General features: G+C 33.2%; 1 protein-coding gene and 1 pseudogene across 1 annotated transcript in view; one reads left to right on the top strand and one right to left on the bottom strand.

Moving 5' to 3' along the window:
* The first annotated feature begins 10,777 nt into the window (after positions 1 to 10,777).
* ARRDC3 (arrestin domain containing 3) overlaps positions 10,778 to 24,592 on the top strand; it is a 689,774-nt gene continuing 675,959 nt past the window's right edge. Inside the window, 1 exon segment of the mRNA XM_049769142.1 lies at positions 10,778 to 10,787. The gene's annotated coding sequence lies outside the window, so the exon portion shown is untranslated.
* LOC126001956 (inhibitor of growth protein 4-like) lies at positions 13,737 to 14,783 on the bottom strand (annotated as a pseudogene).

Here is a 24,592-nt window from a genome sequence, read left to right as displayed (position 1 = left end):
TGGTCAAAATAAAAAATTATTAATATAATAAAACAAGCAAGATTGGCATGCCATTTGCTAGAATCACAGAGAAAAAAAGAAAAACACTAATAAGCAAAGTCAGGAACGAAAGGGAATGAAATGTCACAAAAATTCAAAAGTTTATCATGAAATCTGAGAAACTAAAAAAATAGATACATTTTTGGATTATTACACTTTCCCAAAGATGAATCTATAGGAAGCAGACCACCAATTACAAGTGAGAAATTTAAGTGATAATCAAAAGACTCCTCCAAACATTTGACTCAAATAAATTTTCTAGTGGTTACTTAAAGAAGACCTACTTCCAGGCCAAATTAATTATCCCTTTGTTAAGGAATTCCTCTTCAACAGATGGTGTTAGCAACACCAGTCAGCCACATGTAAAGCTAATACAAGAACTCATACCTCTATCTCACACAGTTCACTAGTCAATTTTAAATGAGTTATAGACCTTAATATTGACCCAAATCCATAACTTATATTGAACAAAACATAGGCTGAACTATTCTTTATAATGGCCAAGCAAATGGAAATAAAGAAATAAAAGAACGTACATTAAACTGAGAAACTTCTACACTTAAATGAAATGATTACTTGAATAAAAATATATACCACAGACTTAGATAAAATAGTTTTATTCTTATCTGAAATCATATGGCAGTTTGATTTCAGTCTCTGGAACCCCATAGGGTCCCACAAGCCCTTCTAAGGATAAATACCTGAGTGGTAAGATAAATGTAAGCCCTGAACAACTGCCATGTGTGCCCCCCCCAAAAATTGTACAGATGAAAATAGATATATAAAACACATTGAGAATGTTCCTCATTCTGGTAAGTATGACACGTATAAAAAAACAACATAAATAACCAATATTGGCATTGATGTGGGAATAAAAGAACCTTCATCTACAGTTAGTTGGCAATATTGACTGATTCAACTATTTTGGAAAACAATATGAAGAGTTCTCAAAAAGCTAAGTGTTGAACTTTCATATAACTCAGCAATTCCATTTTTGGGCATTAATTCCAAGTATGCAAAAATATTATTTAAAAGTAATTTGAACTCCTATGATCATTGCAGCATTTTCATAATAGGAAATTTCTGGAAACGACCTGAGAGTCCAAGAATAGATAAATATGCATACAAACTCACACTCTCAATGTATATATCCAACTAGTTTCAAATATGAGAAAAAGAAAATTGTGAAATTTGGCTGTTACTTAGATGGTAATGGATGGTATCATGATATGAAGTCAGTTAAATGGAAATAGATGGTATTATGCTGTGAAGTCAGTCAGAAAGAAAAGGGCATAGCAGCATTTTAAGAAAACAACACATATATTCCTCAAACACTAGAAATTAAACTTCTATATGATTCACTAATAGCATTCCTAGTTATATAAACCTAAATCTCTCCGAAAAATTTAAAACAGTCTTTGCACTCATTACAGCACTATTTACAATAATCAGAATCTGGAAACAACCCAATTCCCTATGAACAATGAATGAATAAAGAAATTGGAACATCTACACATTGGAATACTACACTGCTGTTAGGAAAAATGAAGTCATGAAATTGGCTTATACATGGATGAATGTGAAGAGTATTTTATTGAGTAAAATGAGTTAGAGAGAGGGTAAACATAAAATAATCCCACTAATATTGGGGATATAAAAAAAGAGATAGCATGGTATTATTCTATAGAGGCAAAAGAGAAGATGGTCAAGAGGACCTGCCTATGGTAGGAAGTGTGTCAGAAATAGTGGGAGTGTGCAGAGAAGGGAACACTATGACAATAATAATTGGAATTGATCTCTCTGAACAAGAACTAGGTAATGAAAGGAGATAAAATATTATGCATGATACCCCTTCACTAACAAATGTGTAAACAAACCACAGTGCTTAAAATTATAAAAGGAAAAGAGAGAATAGAGATGTCTGCCTCAGAGGCAGGTGGGTATTGGTGGAAGTTACACTAGGAACATCAGTGGTAGGAAATGTGCACTAGGGAAGAGTGTTGAACATTGTATGACTGAAACTCAATCATGAACTTAATCATGAAAATTTTTTGATCATGAGCAAATCTGCTGTTGTGAAAAAATTATGAGCAATATTGTAATTATGGTGTTTAAATAAAGTAAGTAAAAAGGGACATATATAGAATCATCTCTTTCATATTTTGGATATAAGAAACAAATAGGAGAATAGTGGGGGGCCAGGCGGTGGCGCAAGAGGTAAGGTGCCTGCCTTGCCTGCGCTAGCCTTGGACGGACCACAGTTCGATCCCCCAGCATCCCATATGGTCCCCCAAGACAGGAGCAACTTCTGAGCACATAGCCAGGAGTAACCCCTGAGCGTTACTAGGTGTGACCCAAAAACCAAAAAAAAAAAAAAAAAAAAGAGAATAGTGAATGCCCAAATGCAAGAAAATCTGAGGAATGATCTATATAAATAGCATATCAATGTTGGGTGGTGGAGGGGTAAATAGGAGGACACTTTAAAAAATTATGAAACCAAGCAGATGATATGATGAGCAGTATTAATGGAACATTGCATACATGAACTGTATCATTAACAGTATTTGAATCTAGTGCTTATAATAAAAATAATAAAAATTTTAAAGTGTTTTTTAATAAACAGAATAATTGAAAATATTTTATTCTAATAGTACTATTTGATTATGTTTTAATATTTTTAGGTATTGGCATTTTTATCCTGACATTTTAATAAATATTTGAATGATTTTGAGTAGCTTCTTTGAGACTTTGTAAGTATTAGCAAGCCCTCTGCAAGTGGCAAATTTTACTTCTTTTCTAATATGAATATATTTTAACTTTTTCTTGCCTTCTTGCTATGTTTTAACACTTCCAAAACTTTGTTGTAAAGTGGTAGGAAAATGGGATACTTTGTCTTTTGGGGGGAGTTGGGGCCACATCCATTGGAGCTCAGGTGTTACTTCTGTCTCTAGACTCAGAAATCACTCCTGGCAGTCTCAAGGGACTATAAAGAAGCAAGGGATCAAACCTAAGTCGGACCTGGTCGGTGAGTGTTGGCTATGTGCAAGGCAAACACCCATCCTCTGTACTATGGCTCTAAACAGGGGATATTTTGCCTTATTCCAGAATGTAGGTAAAAAGATTTCAGGTTTTCACCATTAAACATGATGCGAGTTGTGGATTTGTCATACTATGCTTTATTAGGCTAAGATTGGTTCCTTGTAAGTCATTTATTGAGTTATTTTACTATAAATAAATATTGAAACTTGTTGAATGTTTTTCAGCATCTACTGGCAGGGTCACATGATTATTGTCTTTGTGTTGTGTTTGTATAATATATTGATGTGTTTTCATATGTTACTTAATATTTGTATTAATTTTAGTGATTTTTAATTAAATAACCTGTTCTTAACTATCTATCTAGTATAATATCTTTTCATTTTTATTTCATTTTTTTTTACTTCAGTCTTTCATTAAGTACTTCCTTCTAGTGACTTTGGTTTTGTGTGTTGTACTATTTCCAGGTATAAATATATATCTATGCATATACATATACATTTATATATATATATATACACTATGTCATTTAACTGAGTTTTTCTTTTGTTGATGTAGGATTATTGATATGAATTTTACATTTACTTCTTCTCTACCACATTACAGACAGTCTAGTAGTCTTTTTATTTAGTTGTCACTATGGCTTTTTAAAAATAGTACTTTGGTTTATTCTTTGACAAGATTTTAATAATTTTGATTCCAATTTTGATTTATTCTTTGACAAGAGTTTCACAATTTTGATTCCATTCATCTGAAGATTTCACTATTCTTTGAGTTATTGATTTTTAGCCTCAGTTGCATTTCTGAATAACAATGAGTTGAAGTACAAGAAAATTAAGAAATCAATTCCACTTACAATAGCATAAAAATTTTAAATATCTAGGAATAGTCCAACAATATATATAAAGGACCTTTACCTGAAAAACTGTGTGAGGGAGTTAATAACAAAATAGAAAAAAATAATATAGTATGAAAAAATACAATGATCATAGACTGTAAAGAATATGCATTATTAAAATATTCATTTTACCTAAAGAAATCTATTAATACAAAGCAATTTATGTCAAAATATAAATAATATAAATACCTTTTTTTTTGTGTTCCTTGAGCACTGCTAGAAGTACCCGTGCACACCCATGAACACTGCTGGGTGTGGCCCAAACCCCCCTAAAATAAGTAAACACAAAGGAATTCTATAATACTTTGTGAGTTTCCTCCCATTTCATAGTGACTTCAAGAAGACTTTCAAAGAAAGCATCAAGAAATGGTTGGCACAGGGGTACAGTAAGATTAAGGGACATTCTGGAAGTGTCTTAGGTTACTGTCTATACACAGGATCTGTTCTACAGGTCTCAAAAATATAAGAAACAGCTCAGACAAGACAGTCTCAGCCTTTAGCACCTAGATTCCATCTGATTCATCATAAACCTGGAAGGTTTGTGCATAGGAGAGGGTATGAGTTGGTGGGTGATACCGGGCAATCTGCCCTGCGTTTGGGAGATGGAGGAGGTGCTTACTCTGCTCATCTCCATGTGCTTTTCAAGAGACATGCTGGTGAGATCTTACTCGCAGATTCAAAACGTGGGGGAGGATCTTCTGGGAAGCTCTGTATGTGGAGGCAGCCCAGGGCATGCAGCCATTCTTGGTAGAATATTAGTTCCCTTTCCCTTTCCTGTGTGTGAGGCAAGTCATACAATTAAAGTTTCAGCAGTTCAGGATGCAAAAATAGATCCCCATGTGAGCGAGGATGTGGCCCTCTTTTCTCCGAGTGTAGACCAGATGTCAGACTGGCCGAAAGGGACTCATCTTCTGAGTTTAAAGGTGCCCTCCCCCACATGAAAAAGGTTCCCTTCCAAGGACCTTCTAGGCTCTGGGTTTTTTGGAGGGGTGATATTCACAGAGCCAGGGTGGCCACTCCTGGACAAAGTCAAGTCTACTGGGTGAGTGATTCACTGCTAGTGCCTGATGATGTGATCTGCTTGGTTGGAAACTGCCAGTGGGGAATACCAGGGCTATGCTAGCAGTGCTCAGTGGCCTTCTTGGACTTCACATGGCAGCCCTTGGGGCCCATTCTTGGTAATAGGGATCAAGCCTGAGTCAGGGAGGCATGTAAATCACATATTCTAATCCCTGTACTATTTCCCTGGCCTCTTGAAGCTCCTCTAGGACAACAAAGAGGCTGGTGCCAAAATGAGAGACTGAACCACTTGGGGTCTCTCCCTTAAAAAGACTTACATTTTAGACATGAAATGTAACTGTCAGGAGAGATTGAAGTCATGAAATTTCCTATACATGGAATGTAACCACGGAATCTATTATGCTGAGTGAAATAAGTCAGAGAGAGAGAAAAAAAACGCAGAATGGTCTCACACATTTATGGGTTTTAAGAAAAATGAAAGACATTCTTGCAATAATAACTTTTCAGACGACAAAAGAGAAAAGCAGCTGGAAAGTTCAGCTCACCTCAGGAAGCTCATCACAAAGAGTGATGAGTTTTAGTTGTGATAAATAACTACATTTTGAACTGTCCTAATAATGAGAATGTATGAGGGAAATTGAGAACCTGTTTAGAGTACAGGGGCGGGGGTCGGGTGGAGAGGAGGGAGACTTGGGACATTGGAGGATGGGAATTTGCACTGGTGATGGGTGGGTGTTAAGAAAAAAAATATTGTTATTCAATAATGGAATACAATGTATATACAAGATATTTATTATATACAAATACATTGCAAAAGAAAAAAAAGAAAGAAAGAAAAAAAATAAATACCATTTTTCAAGGAAATAGGTGGATGCAGTATGACATGGGACATAGTTTGGGAAAGGGGCTTGCACACTTCAATGTTGGGTAATCGTGAAGGATTTGTGTAGATCAAGACCATAACTGTGAATATCACTGTAAATCTAGATTCCTACCCAGATGACCAGAGGTAGGGGTCAGTTTCTTCAGTGTTTGTTTTCTCAGCAACACTCCTTAGTACAGAGCAGAATGAATAAAAACTTCTATTCAGGCAAACATTTGTGCGTTGGCTGCTTAAAGCAATTTTATTCATAGTTATCAAAAACTTGAAGGAATCAAAATGTGCTTCTCTCAGTAGGTTAAAGAACAAAAAAGCCAAAATGGGAAATAGAATAGTTGTTAAGCATCAAAAAAATGTTCTATTAAGCCTCAAAATGAGCCTTAATTGCTCATTCTTACCAAATGAAAGAACCAACCCTGAAAAAGCTCCATACTTAGACTTCTAACTATGTGACATTCTGGAAAAGACAGTAAAAGTACAATAGGGAGACAGTAAAAATAGATCACAGATTATTAGTATTAGGAGTAGAGGATTTTAGAGCAATGGGATGTTCTATAATACTATAGTGATGAATTCTGTATGAGTCTGATTCCACTATAATACAGAACGAGTAATGAAATTTAACACGAGACATGGTTACTATGATGCATACTATTTGTTAATCTATGGCAGAAAATAAACCATTGTCACAGGATATATTAGATAATGGAAGATGTTATGCATGTGATAGATGGGTATAAGATAGGGAAGATAAGGCACTATAACTTTTCCTTAATTTTTCTATGGGACTAGAGAGCTTCCTTAAAACAAGAAACTCATTAAGTTTGGGCAAATGAATTGAACCCATGATGTTTCTCCTTTACATGAAATAAAGCAATTTTGACATTTTAATCATAGTCAAAAATTAATACAAGTTGACAGTAATTTATCTGTAATATTTTAGGGGTCAAAATCAGAAAAATTATAATATTTGGGTCAGCACAGATGAAATTGAAAACTGTTGTTCCCAGGCTGGCAGAAATAAGAAAATTAAAAAATTTTAGAAGGGCAAATGTTTTGCCATTAATCTCTATTATATTAGAAACTGGAGGTGAGGCTCAGTGAATTATACTTTAATAGGGTAGCCATGTGAATATGATGCTCTCATAAGTAGAAAACTACTACTATACAGTAGTTTAGTATAACTTTGACTTATAAAAAGGTCAACCTTGACTCTTCTTTATAATTATCATTTAACTTATTTTCTCTAACCACACTCCTTTCAAAAATAAAGTCTAAGAACAACTATTTAGTGTACAGAATACCTGAGTAGACAAAAACAAGATTTGGGGCCTGTGCAGGGCCAGAAACCAATGAAAACAAAAATAATGACAGACAGAAAACAACAAATTTACTTTGCATGAGTTTGTTAAAAGAGCAATAGAAGCAAACATTGATAAAATATTCGGGGCTTGTGCACCAACAAAATATAGGTGTCTTTAGTTTTAATCTATTAGATAATATGTTATACTATTAGAATATTGGCATTACAAAACCAAAATGAAAGGAAAGTGAAAAAATTAGAAGCATTAGCAGAGATCAGCAAGTAATCTTTAGTTGAAGTTCTAGAATTTATAAAACAATCAATGGAAATTTTGGGGGTACTTACGCATTTCTTCTCTCCAAATTATAGATTGAAGAAAACTATTAAGGATGTAGCTTTGCTTAATAGAAATGAATAGTTCTTAATAGAATGAGGAAAGAAGAACAGAAAGGAGATAAGTAATAAGGAGAATGAAAAGGAAGTATAGGAAAAGAATGTATAATAAAAAGGAAAAGAAATTGACTGAATTTTATACATTTCTTGAGTTATAGAACCAAAGACCAAACTTGTTGCAAGTCAGCCCCCGAAGAGGTTGTCTGATGGAGGGATGGAGGAATGAGGTCTTTCCCCTCCCAGCTCGGAGCATGCGTCTGCCAACCACTGTCTAGCCGACAGTTCTGAGTGAAACGGGTGGGAAACAGCTCGCAGACAGTCCAGGCTAGTGGAAATATTAGCTTATTCGGTGGACAAGACTGAAGTCCAAAGACTCAGCATAAGTTCCAGCCAAAAGCCTCTCGCCTTCCACAGACCCTTGTTATTATCCTCCAGAATCAGATACCACCCCATTGGTGGGAGCAGAATCAGGTACCAACCCTAGGGTGGGGGCAGAATCCAGGTCACAACCCTAGAGGTAGGGCACAATCACTGATTCAGGGTAGGGTCAGTAACATAATAATCTCATAGAATGTTTACATACACAACACAAACTCTGGTTGCAGTATAGATTTTTCTATAAAGTATGGTTAATATTTAAGAAAAATTCAGCAACAGTACTGTTGGTTTATGATATATAATATTATGTTTCTTGTTAAATCATATCCTCATCTTTTTTGATTCTTAATAACTATTATTAAGGATCTTAAAGCAAAATTAATATAACCGTATTTTTCTGGCGTATAAGATGACTGGGCATATAAAAACGACTGGGGCGTATAAGACGACCCCCTAATTTTGCAGTTAAAAACATAGTTTAGAGGCCTATATTCGCTGTATCAGACAGAACGTTCCTGTGCTGCAACTGTATGTACCACAGTGAGCCAATCACAACAAGCAAAGGTTCAAAGGTTATACTGTCATAGGCGTCCTCTCTGACTCTGGCCAATCTGAGAAAGTCTTTTTTCAGTGTAGATTCGGTACAGAACATTGCCTAATTTGCATGCATAAAAAGCCTGCTTGGATTGCTGAGTTAGAGAGGGCGGTCCGAGCAGCCTTGTAGTGATTGGTCCCTTATCATAGGCACCATTTCTGGCAATTTCCCTGGTGGCTTCAGTTAATCTCACCCCCACTACATGAACCAAACAACACCCCATCCTCAGGACCCCTAGCACTGAACCACGAACATGTTAGCTGGTTTTGCCATAAGTGGCCCCCAGATCTCCTGAATACTGTTTGGGAGCCCTCAAGAAAGAGATTTGGAAACTCTGCGGCCTGCTCCCATTTTTCGGTTGACTTTTGTTTGTTCAAAAGTCGTTTTATACTCGGAAAATACGGTATCTAGCATAAAACTGTCTGTTTTTCCTAAAATTGCTCTCTTAGACTAGACAAAGAACCATAAAAATAAGCAGAATTTCTCAATAAGAGACCATCCCATAATAAATATTTTTCAGCAAAATTTTTAGATGACATCATATTGACTGGGAACTAAATTAACAAATTTGTGGAGAAGGGAAGAAAATTAAGATAAGCAACAGTTTGAAGTCATTTATAACTTAATAATATTGCAATTAAAACAATTTATAATAGAGCACATTAAATTTTCAATATTTACTTAAAATTTTGTTATAGGAATACTTTTTTTATAATCACACAATGTAAAATTTTTAGAAAGGCATCTAAAATGTGATATTTTATTTTATATAAATTCAGTGATGTTTTTGTGGTGTTTATATAATGAATAAACATACTGAACACTCCCAACTAATATTATGAGCATTAGATATTATAAATTTAAGTATGTTATTGGTTCATAAATTATTTTGAATTATTATTTTTATATCCTGCATATTGCTATGAAAATATTCGACTACGTTTTTCTCTACTGTATAGGATCTAGATGCTAAGGCCAGTATAATTATGCGTTTCTGTAACAAAGGATTTCATTTTCTTTAAACATGTTTATGGCCTGGCCTCATTAATTCAGAAAAAAGAAAAGTACAATTAAATAAGGTCTTTAGGAGGTTCCAAAGTCATCTGAATTTTGAAGTAGTTAATGGAAATGAGTGTTATTAGCTTAAATTAATCCTGTACTACTGGTAGGTTAAATAGAAACTTCTTAGTTTAATCTAAAATTTTTGCTGCATTCTATTTGTTTGCAATAAGAAATTTAGGACCGATCAGAATATAAACATCTCTCTGTTTAACCTTCTCAACAAATAAAATGCATATCTCAGGACTTCACTCTAGAAAAGTTTCTAGGCTCTTACATTTTAGGTGCAATGTCTTTTAGTTTGGAAACAAAGTCATTATTCTGATGAATGAATAGCTACATTTACATTTATAAGTATTTCTTTCGAATTTACTAGTATGGAAACTTGTCTTTATCTTTGAACTTGTTTCCTTTGCCTATGCTTACAAATTTTACTTCCTGGCACAAACTTAAGTTTTTGTGTTTAGACAAAAATTATTCATATAGGTCTATAATTAAGTAGATAATGGATAAATAGAATACTACTATATATTTTAAGATCATCTTATAACAGAAAGTCTTAAGTGTTCTTATAAAGAAAGTATGCATTGCACATAGATTCCATGAATTTATGGCATATGTAGAGAGGAGATTTTCTTTTCAAAATGTAATATAGTTTAGTTACACACATATGATAGTAGCATGTCAAAACTTAAAGCAACAAGAGTTTTTATTATGCAGGTACTTCAAAGGATTCCTTTAAACATTCTCTTGCTTCTTATTGTTTTGTTGAATAAGAAAGAATAATGCAACTTAATGATAATTTTATTATTAATATGGATAAGTGAAAAAATAAATCCGTATTTTCAGGTTCTTGGGTAAAGGCATTTTGAAGTATGGTCAATTTATTGATTTGAGCATGTAAAACTCTTCCTGTTCTTCGGGCAGATTTCTTTTGTTACATCATGGATGGCAATTTTATTGAGAGAGGCACAATAGAAGATGATTGATTGTCTGCTTTTGTCATGGAGATGAATTATTGCAGAATGCATACATGAAAGAAATAAAAGCAATTGTACTATAAATTGGTCCTTGATGCTTTGTTTCATTTGAGCTTATTGTTCATAGACTTTAGCCTGATGGGAGTACTAAATATTATTAGTAAATAAAAGTATTTTTGGAAAGCAAAATTACTTTCTTTGCTAATGAAACTCAGCTTTATGAATAACTCTTTGCCAGTGTGCAACATTTAAAATGTATAATTAAATTTATGCCCCAAACTGAGAAGAACAGAAAGTTTGTATAGCTATAATCATTTTATTAAATTAGTTATAAGTGTTACATAATTAAAAATTAAAAATTTTTGATAAAAAACTTTTAACACAAAAGTTAGCTCACAAGCAATGCAAATATAGTGGTTTTTATTTCTAGACAGTTAAATAAAGTCTAAGAAAAATACTGGTATCTGTCAATTAAATTTAATAACCTCTTAATTAAAATTTAGATTTATCACTCTCAAATTCTGATATTTTAAAAGGAAAGATAATATGTTATAAAAATGTTTCATAAAACTATTTTGTCTCAAACACAAAAATATAACTTTTGATTTATTCATGTCATGTCAACTTATTTGCTTCTTGAAATTTTTATTTCCTTGCATTTGTGGCATAGACCAAAGTAAAAAATAATTTCTGTTGTTCGGTTTTTTAAACACTTAAAATGTTGGTTATAATTGCATCACTCTAGTTCTGCCACTTTAAACATTTCCTCTGCGCTGTGATTTGCTGAGAGTCAGAACATTTCTTTCTAGATACAGCTATCACCTGGTGTTTGCTAAATCACTGTGAAATTCTTGCAACAGCTGTTTGTTCCTGGGGAAACATTCACTTCATATTGCAGCAATAAACTGATCATTGCCAATTAAATGCCCATTAATTGTGTAAGCAAGGATTACTGCCAGATGTTTACATTAGAAAGAAAAATATCCTTTGCTATTTATTTTCCACATATAGCCACCCCTTTTCATGTAAAGTCATTACATATTTTTTAAGTTTTTGATATGCTACAAATTTCAATTTTAAAAGTAATAAGCTATTTCTACAAAAATGAATATTATAATAACTTTTAAAGCAAAAAACAGTTCAATCATTTATTTCCTTAGAGCTTGACATTTTTTAGTATGTTCATCGGTTTTATTACATTTCCTAGAAGAAGTCTTCATTTATTTTTACTCCATTAGGATAGTTTGTTGATAATTGTAGTTATAAAATAAGTTATGAAATTTTGATATGCAATTCTATTCTTAAAAATTAAAACAGTCTTACATAGTCAATAATGGAGAAGAAAACTCAAATTAAAAATCCATATAAAATGAGTAGGGGTGATATTTCTAGATTTTTTTTGATTACTCTCACACATCTTTCTATTCACCAGAGGCTTCATTATGTTTCAAAATATTAACTTCTTTCAAAAACGGTAGTTATAAAAAATGAAAGCATGCACTTAATAATGTTTCCTCAAATCATTTATTTCTCAACACCAAACAAAAATGAAAAATAACCCTTAACCATAAAGAATATATTTAATATTTCTCTTTTAATGTCTAAATAAGTGGAAAAGTTAAAGCAAAAGATGTTTCTATGGTAATAGATAGCTATGAATCTCGCTTTTTGGGTAAGAAATTTTCACTGAATGTATGTAAACATATTTACTTGCAGTTGTACCTTCATGTTTTATTAGAAAATAGCAAATTCATTTACATACTCTCCTCTTAAAAATAGCTATCCCAGTCAGTCACATGTTAGTCATACAATGTACGCAAACAACACAACAAAAAGATTAGGTGATCTGTTTCTCACTGGATTGAACCACACCTCTTTTGGAAGGTGATCACAGGACACATTCAGAACTGTGGAGTACATGAAACAGTAGCATCTGGCTCCTTAAATATCTCCACAGCATTTGTAATGGCATCTTGAAGTTTTCTCTGCATCTGTCACATGTTTAGACTGCACATTGACTGGCCCCAGCTGAGCACGATTTTGATTCTTTGAGACTCTGAATAGTGTAAATCTGTTTAAGAATAAGGTTCAGGAAAATCCTCATAATATCCCATACACAAGCTTCTTCCATGATTAAAAAAAAGAGGTCCTCATTCCCATAACTATTATTTTTTATGCTGAAATGATGCCAGCCTTTGAGTTTATAATAAAGCCTACAATTACATTCCAGCTTTGCTCATTTTTTTTGAACCTGTACTCAAAAATCACAATTTGTCTATTTTTTTAGCCAGTATAATAAAAACTACTACTTGAGAAGAAGGCCTCTATAAATGGGATATGTGTATAATTCTTTGGCACCCAGTTATAAAATAAATCTGACCATTGTCAATTCACTTTGAAAATCATTTTTGACTCTATGTATTAAATCAAAATAAATGCCAAGTTTATCAAGTGTAGGACATAAGAATGAAGGGTGATTGAAATAAAATGGTAGCATATTAACATTTACACATATTTACTGAATATATTGTTAACATTTATGTCATAAAAGGTTCTATTTAACTCATCCATCTCCATTATATGTATAGACTATTATTCTTTTTTACAGAATATCAAACATATCAGAAAGTTTCAAAATTTCAATTAAGATCATTAAGAATAGCTTCTCTCTCTTGAATTCCATGATGTCGTTTTTAAATGTTTGAAGTTTAAAATACCTTTCTATGGTTAGTGTCAGCTTAATATTTTATTTATTTTGTTCAAGAAGAATGTCTAATAGTTTTATTTTTCTAATAGTCTATATATTTTTTTTTAAATTTTTTTATCACGGATAGCTTTTATTCACCCTCTCCAACCCTCTCACGAAAGCCCAGCATCCCTGTGGCCCCCCTCCCACTCGCTCACTAGGTCCTATCAACCTTTTGGCATGGGGGATGGGGGTGGGGTGCCCTTCTACTAAGATCGAAGCCCAGACAATCTGGGGGAGCCTCATGGAAAATGCAGGAAGTAATGAAGAAACTTGATCACATCAAAACCCCTTTCCTAGGGGCTGGAGGGTGGGGAGAAGGCTGGGGGAGGCGCCCGCTGGCCCCGTATATACTACTGCCTCCCTTTGTCCTTAAGTTACAAAGCAGAGGGAGGAAAAGAGGACCATACCCATCCCTTCAGGATACAGCACCAACCTCGGCATGGAGGCAGAAGGTCAGTGGACAAGACACTTCCCTCTCAAGGGGTGAACTGAATGAGAGCACAAACTCTAGTGGCTGGGGCACCCCCTGTGTCGGGGTGTGGCCGCAAGCCTCAGCACCAGGAGTGGGGAGAGGGGCAAAGGCAGCACTGCCAGCGCTGTCCACCTCTCCCTGGACCACCTAGTCCAGCACAGGCTTTCCGCTCTCCGATAGCCAGGTGAGGGGATATGGAAGAGCTGTGGTGGAGTCCAAGGCCCTGATTTATTTCTTCTTTCTTTCTTGGGAGCAGCGTGGGCAAAACCATTTCCCCCGAGGCTTGGTTGTCAGCCCCACACAGGCAAAGTGGAACCACTCGATGGAACAATCAGGGTTGTCACAGCCAATCATCTCTCCATAGGAGACCTGGTGACAAAGGCAATAGGTGGGTTCGTTGGGATCCACAGGCATATCCAACACATCAGAGGGATGGACACTGCCAAAGGTCACTGAGGGCATCCCATACTCAGGACTTGTGCGCACAAGTTTTAAACTTTTTCTGGGTAGCCTTGGGGGCTTCTTCATCAGAGTTCTTTCCTTTGGAAGCGGGCTCGGGCAGCCTTTTTCTCCTTCTGAGTCCGACCTTCGCTGGACGAGCTGTCATAATCACTCGACTCAATCTGTTTCTCCTTCAGTCAGCCTCAAAACGGGCCAGGTCCGTGTCTAGTCGGCGAATGTGCTTGTCCCACCATCTCGTAGGTCTGCATGGCCAAGCTGCACCTTGTCGTCACCAAATTCCTTGCACTTGCCATAGGCTTCCTGGATCTGTTTGAGAAGGGCCAGTTTTTCCTCTGAGCTCAGGCTGCGGGCGCTACTCATGTATTTCGGTGGCCAACTTGTCGATTTCAGCCTTCAGGTCCTCTGTTCTTTGATCCAGGTCCACGCATGAGCTGAAAGTTTCTCTGTAGTTCAAAGGGGAGGTTTTCAATACTGTCCAGATAATGTTCCAAATACATCCCCGCAGCCATCTTGGAGCAAAACAAAGCCTAGTCTATATTTTAATATATTAAATGTTTCATATTTTAATCTCCCTTGATATTTTCCATTTTAAAAAAGAAAAACTTCACAAACGAGGAAAATGTTTTCTAATGACAACTTTTAGTGTGTGCATGTATATATACAGACATATAAATGGAAAATATTAGCAATTTGGGAACTTACAAGCCACATTAAATTATATATTTACCATAATTTTTCTGAGCTTTTACCTTATGAACATGTGGTATTATATAACACTTAAAAATGTAATCTTATTTAAATAAAAAAACACATTGAACTTGTAAATATACTTTTAAAAAATACCAGCATCAGGTAAAGCTAATAAATATGCTCATGCCTAAAACAACGAAGTTCGTCAAAAAAATTACTTACAAACTAAATTGTTCTATAAAACCGAAAAAGAAGCAGAGAATGTGACAAGAACTAAGAGTGTTTAGTTTAGTATTCTGTAATGTTTCCCTATATCCTTTAGAAGCATATTAGTGAATGGGGCCAAAAAAGATAGCAGAGCTGTAGGGTCTTTGCAGTGCATGCAGCTGACCCTGGAAGGACTTGGTTTTGATCCTCTGCATCTCATATGGTCCCCTGAGCCTGCAGAATGCAGAGCCAGGCGTAACCCAAGTGCGACCCTGTGTGGCTCAAAAACAAAACAAAGAGCATATCAGTGAAAAATAAGTAGCATCTTTTTTTTCGCCTGAGATGCAATAACTTTTCAAAGTCTTGTGACATTGTATCTGTTGAATTATAGGTTGAGCGTTCCACAGTCCCAAAGAGTAAAAGGGAATCCCATACCCCCTATCCAGGTAGGATAGGAGAAGCTTGTCTGGTAGCAACTCCCCACAATAAATAATCCACACAGATATGAAGGTTTTAGCAGGCAAGAAAATCACACTGCAAGCTGTTCATCCACAAGGCAGTCGCTTAACCATGTGGAACCACAAGTCTAGATGGAATTCTCAACCCAACAATTTAACATTTATCCACATAAAGGTCATAAGGAATTGGTGTGAGGTTGCATTCTTAAAAAAAAAAAAGTTGTTTTAGAGACAATTTAAAAAGAACAATTAAAAATTGTTTTATATACAAAATGCAAAAAAATTATTCTGTGTGTACTTGGATTTATACATATGTGTCTGAATATTAGATTCAGAGAAAGAGTTAGTATATAATGTGGGATTAGGGGTTTATTACTGAGTTCATGCCATGATCACAAATGTAATTCAATGAATTCAAGATATGTTGAATTTTCCCAGAAAACACAACAATAAAAATGATTAGAAAAATAAAAATAAGTAAATAAATAAAAACGGGATATTTAAGTTTTGTGGTTCAATAGCCTTTGTTATTTGAAAATTTACAAACACAAAAAATGTCTACCATGAGGCATTTTCTATTGGCTATTATGCTGCATTTGTAAGTGACAGGAACAGCTTTTGTTATATGTTAGCAGGATATAATGTTAATCATGAATTTGAAATATTTTCCAGGGGTAACAAATCAATCTTTTCTCTCCATGATCCATGTCACATGATTTTCATCTTTTCATGTATAGATTACATGAACATTCTGCATTTAAATTATTTTTATATTTAAAGTAAATTTGAATGATAAATTAATTTACTTTAATTTTTTATTACAGTTAAGTTTTAAAAATAAATTACCGAAAACTCAAGGATAAAAATTGTGAATACTGAGGAAGCTTCTGAGAAAATATGTTGTTACATACATTTAACCAGTTCTTTATTCAAGTGACATTTAAGTTACTAATGTGCTCAAAAATTCTGACAAAATATAGGATATTGGGTAAAAATATAATTTTATAACAATTTTAGTTGATTCTTTAGGAAGTGACTGCTTAAAAGAGAACATCACTGTTTTTATAAGCACTAATTATATGACTTATAAGGTAATAAGAGTGAAATAGTTATCTAACTTCCAGCACTAATGCTTATTTCTAATTATTTTATCTTTTCAGATGGTGTGCCTTTTTATTTTATAGCCATTGGATCTACTTATTTCTTCTCTATAAATTGAGCTATGTATTTCACTCTCATAATCCATGGCTCACTTTGATAGCAGTCCTCAAATATAAAAATTTGGTGAAGAGAAAGCCTAATATTTAGAAATGAAGGTCACAAAATATATATATATATATATTTCAAAAAGCATTCTATTCTTATTATTATTCTTATCCAGAATAAAAATGTGCTTCCAAATTTACCATAAAAATTTGAAAAAAATCCCATGTGTGCTTTATAAAATATCATTGCCAAAATATTTTGTAGAATAAAAATGTTTGTAGATTAAATGGGTATTAAACATTTTCTGCATCCTAACTTCAACTATGGGTCACTACACTTTCTAGGGTTTACATATCGTTTTAAAAGAATGATTTAAAGTAAATTATTTGTGATTGTTTATCAGAAAATATTTGATTTGTATGCCTTTTATATAACTAAATTTCTGGAGTCATCTAAAAATTTTTATGGGACAAATGGAAAAAGTTAAAGGAGCCCTGCTTTATTCGAGTTTCTCAGCTTTTTCTGACAATGGACCTCTGTCCTGCTAGTGGCCATCTAATATTATGCTATGCCTTCCCATAATCTTCATAGTATTCTGATTATAATAGTCTTCGGTGTAGAGGAGGGTCACATGATCCTTTGTTAAGAAAGATACACTATTAATTTTAGTGCAACAGAGTAATAGTTCTGAGTTATATATTAAAAAGTATTTCAAATTTGAGACCATTCAGTTCTTTCAAGAAAATAAAGTCATATTTAGCTAAATGATGTTTTTTAGAAAAAAATCTAAGGTATATTGTGGTTGGAGATAGAATTCAATAGGCTGAAATATACATAACACACATACATACAAACACACACCCCAAAATAACACTAAGACATTTGAGGTAAGATAAAAATGAAGATTGTATTCTACAGAATTGTACAGAATACAAAATCTTTAATAAATTCACATAGCCAAGAGAATTTGTTGTTGCATTTACTATTCATATCACAATCTCCAATGTTACACAGCCAAAAATGAATTCAAAGTGGGTGTAATATATACTTCTTATCTTTTCAAAATAACAAAGTATTTTCTTAACTAGCATTAATGCTCTAAGAAACAATCTTTTATAATACAGAAACACAATTAAAACTGGCATAAAACTCTTTGGAAAGGTGATGTCATTGGATTGGATCTTGACTTTCATTTTTCTATTCAGTCTACAGTAACAAACAGGTGGGGGTTAGATTTCTGCTTTTCTGGCTAGTAGTGATCGCTGGGCAAGAGAATGTGAAGTTCAAACATGGCAACAAGGGCTGCCAGTCTGTTCTTGGACAGAAAAGTGATCTTTGAGCCTATGATATCATCTTTATGATTGTAACAACTAAATAGGCATTCTGTTTCATGTTGTGAATCACTCCTGCAGAACCACTAATGACTCCCATTAATATTTAAGCCAGGCAGACAACCAACACAAGGGTAAATCATGAGTAGAGTTGATTTAAATCACTCAGAAGCATCCAGTGAACTCCAAAAGCAGCCACATTCCTCCCAGTCAAGTTACTAGTCTTGCAAAAGTACATGATTTCATGTACATTTTTGTAATGAAATATTTAATTCACATCATTCACATTATCATTCACATAACCATTCACATTATCTTGTTTAATCTTGTATTCTTTTAGGGGTTTTGGGGTCCAAACCTGGAGGTTTTGACTTAATTCCTGGCTTTGCACCCAGAAATTACTTCTTGTGAACCTGGTATGAGCTGTTATTGGATGCCAGAGTGTATACAAGGCAAGCACCCTACAAAAAATCAATGGTCCTAGCCTCACTACGGGGTGTCTTTTTCTATTTAAGATAAAGGATGCCATTCTGACATGAAAACTATTATGCTGAGAGAAATAAGTCAAAGGGAGAAAGATAGACACAGAATAATCTCACTCATCTATGGGTTTATTTCATCTATGTATTTTTTTCCTCCCTCCCCCCTTACCTATGGGTTTTAAGAAAAATAAAAGATAATATTGTAATAATGCCCAGAGACAGCAGAGATGAGGAATGGAAGGTCAAGTACATTATATGACACTTACCACAAAGTCTGCTGAATTCGGTTAGAGAAATAACTACACTGACAACTACCATGATAATGGTAGTGAGTGAGAGAAATAGAATGCCTATCTCAAATACAGGCAAGAGGTGGCGGTGAGGGATATGGAGGGCATTGGTGATAGGAATGTTGTATTGGTGAAGGGGGGTGTTCTATATATATAAACTATAATATATAATATATAACATATGTATATATATATATATATATATAATATATGTTATATAATATATAACATAAATACTATATATAATATATAAACTACAAACATGCTTCTTAGCATAATGCTTAAAGATATTTATATAAAAAAGAAAAAGTATGCCATTTTGTCTTTCATAGCCGGCTTTCTTTCTACATTTAAAGGTAACAATGAGGGAAAAGTAGCATTAGCCATAAATGTTAATTTATTGTCTACAATAAGGGTCCTACCCAGTGAAGGGGGTGTTGGGTAGAGAGATTTAGCAAGTGTCACATCTAATGATGTTAGACCCAGTGATTTAATGCTTTATCTCAATGGAACTGGAGGGTACTGAATAGGGCTATGTTCAGGATTGCTATTAGAGAAGGAGTGGAAACCATAATAGGCCTCATACATTCTAAACTTATGTATAGTCCCTTGAACTATTTAATATTTAGTTTTGACACTGGTATTAACATTCTTCACAGACCATTTCTACTTTAGTCTAAACTATGGTATAGACATATAAAATCTGGGACTACATGTATACAAAGAAAGGAGAGCCTGAATGAACAGTATTGAGCAGCCACAAAGAAAGATATTTATTCTCTAAAGATAAACTGAATTTACAAAGTATTAATTATACAAATTTCAAAATGTAAAGGAACTAACAAAATAGTATCAACAAAACCTTGTTTTTTATTTTAATTTCTTTGCAAGTTTATTTGTAACTGTTCCTTTGTGTGAAATGAGTAGGTTCTGGTATCCTTATGATATATTTGTTCCTGAAAAAAAAATGTAGAAATTTATGCAGCTTAGTTTAAAAGAATTTTGTTAATTTTTCACTTTTTTAACGTATGGATACAGTGATTTCCATTTTGCATTGTTAATAGAGAATAGTGCTGATTTCATTTGATAAAAATCATTGCGAAAGAAATGATAAAATATTTTGGTTATTTTAATAATTATTAATAATACTTTCTATTTAAAAGTATCTGAATTAATGATTAATTAAATTGTATGAATATACTACTTTCTTTGTATTAATTATTCTTGAATTTACATTATTAGGACCAACTTTGTACCTGAATTATAGGAAAATCTCCATTAGGAGATGGTTTCTTGACATCTCTGCTAAAAATTTAGACCAAAACCTCAACTATTCAAAAGTAAAGTGAAGTTTTTCTTTATTCTACAGTTCTCACTAAGTCTTATTACCTTTCCTGACTGTGATTGAAAAGCCTGAAAAATTAGACATGGAACCCAGGACTAGATTTTTAAATAAATCTTTAAGCTGCTTACTTAGCTCTGCTCCACACACTTTTAAATTCTTCTTATCTATGGGCTATTGTAAAGTCATTAGCAAGTTTAGCTACTTGTCCTCATCTACAGAAACCAGAAGATATTTAAAAATAAAAGTTCATTAGTGCTATATATTTATGTCAAGTTCAACAATGATTTCCACTGACCCCAGAAGAAATATCTAAATTTGACTATGATTTATAAGATTCCTTATAAGCTTGTCTATACTTTTCTTTAAAATTACTTTTTAAAATTGTATTCTCAAATCCTCTATTACTAGGAACTTAATTCATGTCTTGAGAGCAACATTCATTTTCCTTACATCTTTCAATATTCATTTAATCTACTTGGGATTGTTTTCATCATCTTTCTTGACACTCATCAACTTTCAGACATCAGCATAAACATTCTCAAGGAAACCTATAAAATTTGAAGAATACATTTCTCTTATCTTTAATATGCTTTATTCTTACTTTTCCTTTGCAGCACTCAATTTCAGGTCTATAACTTCATAATTGTTGGCAATTTAATGTACTTATTTAGAGTTGGCTAATCTCTCCATCATATCTTCAGCATAGTGCCTAGTATAGAGGATGTTCTTAAACATTTGCCAAAGGAAAGAATGTCTCTAAAAGAAAATTATATCTCTCTCTCTCTATATATATATATATATATATAATATGGTAGTACTTGGTCATATTTAGTCTTCATTGTCATTATATACTCCTAATAAAATACTTTCTTTTAACAAATCATCTTTAATTATATACCTTTATATTACATTAATTATAATTATATATTATATTCTATACATATTCTTTAAAAGCACATGCTAATGAAAGAGGCTAATTTTATAAACTCCACTTCAAAACTAATAAGAATACAAAGATGTTTTAGCAAAATAATAAAATAAATTAAATTATTTGCATGAGTGGTACCTGTTCTATGACTGTTGAATGGAAAAAATATTCCCAAGCCAAATGTTAAGTACTGATTAGCAACTTGTATATTTAAGACTACCATCACCTAAAACATTATTTCTAAATAGAAATAGAGTTTAAAAAAGCTTGAAAAAAGTAAAATGTGGATGGGATAAAATAAAAAAGAAATATTAAAATACTACAGAAAAAGAAATAAAAAACTTATAAATTTAAGCAATGAGCTTTTAATTCTAAAATAAAGCTTTCTCTCTATATCAAAATTTTATTTGTAAATTATTTTCAATCAAGTATATCCCATGTATATTTAAAAATGTTTTTAATTAATAACCCAAGAAGTTTATTATCTTTAACAATGAACTCACCTTAAAAACACAATAAAACACATTCTCAATAATTGTGTAAATGAGATTTATCCTAACAGTTGATAGAAAGATAATTACCTAACAGGAATTTTTAAATTTATAAAGGCACATTATAGTGTAGAGTAATCTTATTAAAAATCAAATTCACAACATCAACAGATCCTTCCGGTGCCATGTAATTACATTATAGACACTTAATTGAAATAAACTGGGAATGAAACCTGGCCTAGCACAGGCATGCCATGATGGTTAAGACTCAGCAGGGTGGAACTAGCTCATTAAATATAGTCTTCTGATATATCTGTCCATTATATTTTAAGAAAATATTAAGAAGGATAGTGACTCAATTAAACACATTTATATATGTGTAAGCATACATAAATTTTTTCTTATCAATATAGAACACTTAAAACATAATATAAAAATGTATTTTAATATTTGCACAAGAAAATAGTTTTATTTGTATCTGGTTCCTTAAGGATAAATAATTATGAAGAAAACTAAATAATCCAAATAATAATACATGAATATATATAAAAATAAAAAAAAATGCTAGGATATGTTCTTCAGGATTAGAGTGCTTGTTATGCATGTATAAGAATCTTAGTCCAATCCCTGGCCTGGAAATAATTAATTAAACATTTTTGAATTAGGCACTAACATAAATATTTCTCAATTCTAAATTGTATTTCTTTAATCTCTCAAAGTGATCAAATGCAGTGCAAAACTCATATGTGTGTTTATTTCATGATTATCCTACTTATTAAGAACTAGATTCTGTTGAAATAAAATAGATTAACTATTTAAAATGAAAATTATCCCTGTTTTATAGACAGAATGCTAAATTTGCCCACTACATAAGACAGAGGTAAAAACTTGTATCTAGTCAAAGATTAACCTTCCCAGATACAATATGGCTCTTATAATACACTACTAAAACTATAAGTAAAGGAACTGAAATAATTCAATCATTTTTTTCAATGTTCATGAATCCTCAAAACCATCTCTAAATTTGGTAACAGTTGCTAGAGTATTATTTCTGCCTTGAGAGGCAGCCTTATCAGTAGAAATACAATGAAAAAATATAGCTTTGTACATCAATTTTGTACTAGTTTCCTGAAACTTGCCTTCATAAATTTTTATGATTTTAGTATAAAATTTAATTTTATGTCTAAATTATTATAATATGCTTTTCCCAAATCAATTAGATTATTATTTCAATTGTGTTGAGCATTTAATAATATCTCCACCTAAGGAAGGTAGTTGAAATTTGAACTGCATATGACAATAGCCCTGTCTAGACTCCCAATGATATAAGCTGATCATCAGTCACTAAAAATTAGATCTAGGTTCTCAGAGATTGCATAATGATAACCAAAGGAAGTTCAATTCTAAAGTTCTCTACTAAAGTAAGTCAACCAGAACTATCTCATATTCTTCCACTAGATATGCATTTTACAGGTTTTTTTCTTAAGCTCTAAAAAACAGATTAAAGTCAAGTAAAGTGGGTCTGAGTATAGTAATAAAATGAGTAATAGTGAATAAGATGTCTGCTTTATTTTTATGTGGAAACCTGTGTTTGAGTTCCAGTACACCATATAGTCTCTTCTGAGAAAGATCAGGCTGATTCCTGAGTATAGAAACAGGAGTAATCCCTGAGCATAGCCAGATGTATTCCAAAAAGAAGCAAACAAAAATCTAAAAATGTTTTTGCTTTTATTTCATTGGATAAAAATGGGTCAAATTTGCATGTCCACATAAGAAGTGAACATTTTTTTTAAATTTTTTGAGATGGAAGTGAATTACAATTCTTTTACAGTAATATTTGAGGCCCATAGTGACAATGAGGGAGGGGCATTCCCACCATCAGTGCTGTCCTCCCTCCACCGCTGTTCCCAGCATGGATCCCACATCTCCCTCCTTAACCCTCATAATGCTAGTGTGAATGTTCCCCCCTTGTACAGCTTGTTGTACATTGATTATCGATTCTGTTTTCGTTGACTTTGGATTTGGTATTCATGTCTGATTAGTTTTTATTTCCACCTGTCTGGTTTTGGTACCATTGGAGGGAGAAAAAAAGACAAACAACAAAGAGAAAAACTAGACGGAGTTTGTCTAGGTGTTATAAATATCCATTTAGAGGAATAAAGGGAAAAAAGAAGAAAAAGGTAGTAAAACAAAATAAATAAACAAAAACAATAAGAGAGTATCAATTAAATTACAAAAAAATAAAGAAAGAATAAACCAAAAGCCAAAACCATCAGCTACTGAAAAAAAAAAAAAAAACCCAGACCAGCAACTTCTTAAAAAAAAAAAGAGGTTTTCCTCATTCTCTCCTCCTTCTCCTCCTCCTCCTTCTTCTTTTACACAGGCACAGTAAATATTGGGAAATTACAGTGTAAATTCCTTTGGCCTAAGAGATACAGGATTTCATCGCCTTAAAGCATACTGCCCTGGGAACCACTACAGGCTTCATGCTCACTCATTTACACACCCCAAACTCTTTTTTATGGTGCCCTCTCATATACACACCCCAAACTCTTTTTTATGGTGCCAGGAAACTTTCCACTCAAATTTGGGTGACAATATCCTCCCTCTATAGCTGGAGATCTTGTAGTTTGTGTAGGTCATAGGGTGAAGGCTAAGAGAGAATTCTTCTTTATGGTTCTAGGAGTTCTGTTCTATAACTGTTGTAGTAATCAGTCTTCTGTAATTAGTGGTCTTGGGTTTTTTTTAGAACCTAGGACAGAGCTTAGGGTATAGTCTTTCAGCATAGTTCCAGTTCTGCTCAGTTGCAGTTGTCAAAGTTAGACCTCTGGAATTAGAGATCTTGAAAATCCTAGGCCGAGGCTTAGGCTAGAAACTTCCTTGTTGGTCCCTTGATAGGT

Source organism: Suncus etruscus, chromosome 2 (assembly GCF_024139225.1).
Source record: "Suncus etruscus isolate mSunEtr1 chromosome 2, mSunEtr1.pri.cur, whole genome shotgun sequence".
NCBI classification, from domain to species: domain Eukaryota; kingdom Metazoa; phylum Chordata; class Mammalia; order Eulipotyphla; family Soricidae; genus Suncus; species Suncus etruscus.
Note: the sequence above shows the minus strand (reverse complement) of the source record. Positions and strands in the feature narration are given on the sequence as shown.